The 4,280-nt window shown below is 46.9% G+C and overlaps 1 protein-coding gene across 2 annotated transcripts in view; it reads right to left on the bottom strand.

Annotated features, from left to right (window-relative positions):
• The window catches only part of CDK5RAP2 (CDK5 regulatory subunit associated protein 2), a 186,840-nt gene that overhangs the window by 95,840 nt on the left and 86,720 nt on the right, over window positions 1-4,280 (bottom strand). The gene's annotated exons all lie outside the window — the stretch shown is intronic.

Here is a 4,280-nt window from a genome sequence, read left to right as displayed (position 1 = left end):
TACGTGGGCCTCTCACTGTTGTGGCCTCTTCCATTGTGGAGCACGGGCTCCGGACGCACAGGCTCAGCGGCCATGGCTCACGGGCCCAGCCGCTCCGCGGCATGTGGGATCTTCCCGGACCGGGGCACGAACCCACATCCCCTGCATCGGCAGGCGGTCTCTCGACCACTGAGCCACCAGGGAAGCCCGCAACCCTGTATCTTAACTGGATCACCGTGGGCTTGGCTGGAAGCCCTAGAGGACTGCCCACTGCGGTGCAGGGCCTGGGTGCCCGGCTTGGTTCCCCTCCCCTCCTTTCAGGCAGCCATTCCAAACCTTCACCAGGTTTTCCAGGTCACCGCTCACCTCAGCCCCCACCCTCCGCCTGCCAGCCCGCCACACCTGTGCTTGCTTTCCTGCCCTTCCATCTCTGTGGAACCAGGAAACTCCCTCCTCCTCCTCAGAGACCACGCTCCATCAGTCGAGCCCTCTCCACTGACACCCTCCATGGTCCCTTACAGAGACCCTCCTCCAGCCCCACGGCACCCTGGTTCACCTTCACCTTCACCCAGAGCTCGTGTACCAACACGTGTTCACAGGCCTGGGGACCCCTTGCGGGCAGCAGCATCCCAAGCCAGGCACAGTGCTTGCCACAGATGCTCGCTGAAATGATGATTAAAAAGGTAAGAGGGGAACACAGGGACCAATATGACTCTTCAGAGCAGAGATTCCTGTGGATATTTTGCATAATGGAAGTCAGAGTGAGTCAACGTCTTCCTAGAAGCAAATTGCTCACCCATGTTAAATAAATGAACTCTTCAGAGCCATTTGGGTCCCATTTCATCAATCACCTGCTCCCCTGCGCTGAATCACGCCCCATTAGAATGACGTCATTTGGCTCCCTCGGCAGAGCTGGCAAACCAGTGGGTCTCCTCGGCACAGAGGCAGAGGGCCAAGTGGCCCAGAGGGGGCCCCTGCTCAGCAGAAGCAACCAAACCCCCTGTCCCCTACCCTCTGCCCTCAATCCCCACTCTCCACCCCCGCCCTCCACCTTGCCTCTCCAAACAAGACAGAGCCCAAGAGTCTACGACCCTTGGCATCTGTGAGACTCTCTGGTATGTTCCCAGTAAGCACTCCCTTTCATTGTTGTTTTGCTCAAACTCCTCAGCGTTGGATCCTACAGCTTGCAATCAAAAGAACCTTAACAAATACACTCACATTATTTTTAATTCTCTCAGGAGGCAGGCATGTGACTCCCCATTTACAGATTAGGAAGGTGAGCTTCAGTGAGAGGAGGTGACTTGCCCAAGGTCACAGAGCTAACAAGCGGCAGAACGGACATTCTGACACCAAAGCCGAGGCATTTTCTACTCCACCATAGTTTCCTCAATGACTTGAAGGAAACGCATGTAACGGGCAGACCACAATCTGAAGAGGCGGCAGATATGTAAAGAGAAAAACCTTAATGGCTCACTTCTTGGTAATCAGGGCAACTTAGTGGCCTGGTAGACAGATGGTGTCCATTTCAGTAGCTATATCACAGCTCTGCAACAAAGACATTTATTTTAACACTCAGGAAATTCAGCTGCAATGTCCCAACCATGTCAATAGCCAAACTATAAATCTCTGGCTGCAGCAAGTTAAATATGGTCAGTGCGTTTTACTCTCTGTTCTTCAATTCCCTGGTCATCCAGCATTAATTCTCAGGATCACACATGATTAGAAGGAAAACAGACTGCCCAGAGCCAACAGAGACATCATCACAGCCTCAAGTTCTTCATAGAAATGGGCAGAGGATAAACCCTAAATCAACACAAAATGGCCAAGGGCAGAGCAGAATAAATCCGTGTTTTCTACAAAGAAAGAACTACAACCTAAAAGGTATACCTTTCTCGGGGGGAAAATACCGTAGGCTGCAACAGCTGGGAGTTCTTAAACTGACACCTAGCAATTTTCAATTCCTATAAATGATCATTTATAACCTTTTATCCTCAATTTGCAATTACTCTTGCAGAACAGAATTAAAACCTTTGCTAAAATATGTAGGTATTTTGCACAGTCACTTAAGCATCACCAGGATCTAAAATATGACTGAAATGCCCATGGGATGACTTTATACTTGTGTTTCTAAGAAGTACAGACAGCGGCCAGCACAAAAAACTAAAAAACAATGTGGTACAGATGATCAAACTAGTGACATGAAATATTAAAATACTCTGTTAGTAAATTTAGAAACATTTTGTTCAACATTTAGACACTTTTTACGTATCTAAAACATGATTCACAATAGTAAAGTTTAACTAAATGTATTCAAATTAGTGATTATTTGTCCATCTAAAAAACCTGATGGGCTGCTATCCTGTTTCAAAACAGACTGTGCCTCGTGAAAAGATGCTCAACGTCGCTAATCATTAGAGAAAATGCAAGTCCAAACCACAGTGAGGTACCACCTCACAGTGGGCAGAATGGCCACCATCAGAAAGTCTACACATCATAAACGCTGGAGGGGGTGTGGAGAAAAGGAACCCTCCTGCACTGCTGATAGGAATGTAAATGGGTGCAGCCACTATGGAAAACAGTATGGAGGTTCCTTAAAAAACTAAACAGAGGGCTACCATATGATCCTGCAATCCCACTCCTGGGCATATATCTGGAGAAAACTCTAATTCAAAAAGGCACATGCACCCCAATGTTCACAGCAGCAGTATTCACGATAGCCAAGACATGGAAGCAACCTAAATGTCCATCGACAGCTAAATGGGTAAAGAAGATGTAACGGAATGTTACTCAGCCATAAAAAAAGAATGAAATAATGCCATTTGCAGCAACATGGATGGACATAGAGATGATCATACTAAGTGAAGCAAGTCAGAAAGAGAAAGACAAATATATGATACCACTTATATGTGGACTCTAAAACAATACGATACAAATGAACTTATTTACAAAACATAAAGAGACTCACAGACATAGAAAACAAACTTATGGTTACCAAAGGGGAAGGGGGGAGGGGATAAATTGAGAATCTGGGATGAACAGATACGCCCTACTATATATAAAATAAACAACAAGGACCTACAATATAGCACAGGGAACTATATTCAGCATCTTGTAATAACCTATAATGGAAAAGAATCTGAAAAAGAATATATGTACACACACACACACACACACACACACGTGTGTAACTGAGTCACTTCGCTGTGCACCTAAAACTAACACAACATTGTAAACTAACTATACTTCAATTTTTTAAAAAGTTAAAAAAAACAAGACTGTGTCTGATTATGGGTTAACGTGCATCTTAATATCCAACTAAATTTGGTCAGAATAAAGGAACTATTCACAAAATAAAGCAACTAAATCACAAAACATTAGCCCTCTGAGATTTGGTTACTGGACTTGCCCAAGGCCACTCAAGTGAAGTGACAGAACCAAGAGAGGAATCCGGGCCTCCAGACTTCTGGCCCAGCCCAACGGCCAAGTCCTTGCTGACATTCTTATTCAAGAGGGACGGCAAAAACGCAAATCCACAAATGGTCAGAGTTAAGAAGGAGCTCCCACCGCTCGGGCAGCGGTGTGCTCCAGGACCAGAGCTGATACGGAGCGGATACACAGTGCAACGGCCAGTACTGGTGCTAAAATACTGAAACGCGTCTACACCAGTTGTAAACTAACCCCTGATGCATACACCCCAACCACCCCAGCCCCTCTCCAAGAACCAGGAACTACAGGGTTGGTGCCTGGCACAAGAGCACGCCTCCGGGACCCCACTCCAGCCCTAGCGCCTGAGTCTGTTCTGATGGCTGTGCCCATGCTGCACTGGTTGTTAATTATTTTGAGAATCATCCTTCACAAAAACCACAAGTCATGATCAGAGTCATTCATCAGAGAAAAAATTTGCATAACAATTCCCTGTTTTCTGAACGTATGTACTTAATTAAAGCCAGGCTTAGAAAAAACCAACAAACCTTGGCCGACAGTGAACTCCTTTCTTTCCCATCTCTGGCTGCCTAGCTGTATTACAGGCAAGCTGCACGTCAGAACAATCTGGACGCATCTCCACAAACCGATATCATCAGTCATTCATTCAATCAACAATCAACAAACGTCCACTGAGCCAGGCACTGGGATTCAGACAGGAACACCAGTTCCTTTCCCCTGAGGTGCCTCCTGGGGTGCGCAGGGCTCGAGGGAGGGGAAGCAGCAAGGCGGCTCCGTAACGTCAACCCAAGGGCTAAGCGCTACGGTGGATGGATGTGCAAAGTGCCGCACAAGTGGGTGGACAAGGAGACGTCGCG

The sequence above is a fragment of the Lipotes vexillifer genome, unplaced genomic scaffold (assembly GCF_000442215.2).
Source record: "Lipotes vexillifer unplaced genomic scaffold, Lipotes_vexillifer_v1.1 scaffold588, whole genome shotgun sequence".
NCBI lineage: Eukaryota > Metazoa > Chordata > Mammalia > Artiodactyla > Lipotidae > Lipotes > Lipotes vexillifer.
The sequence above is the reverse complement of the archived record's forward strand: the minus strand, read 5'-3'. Positions and strand labels throughout refer to the sequence as shown.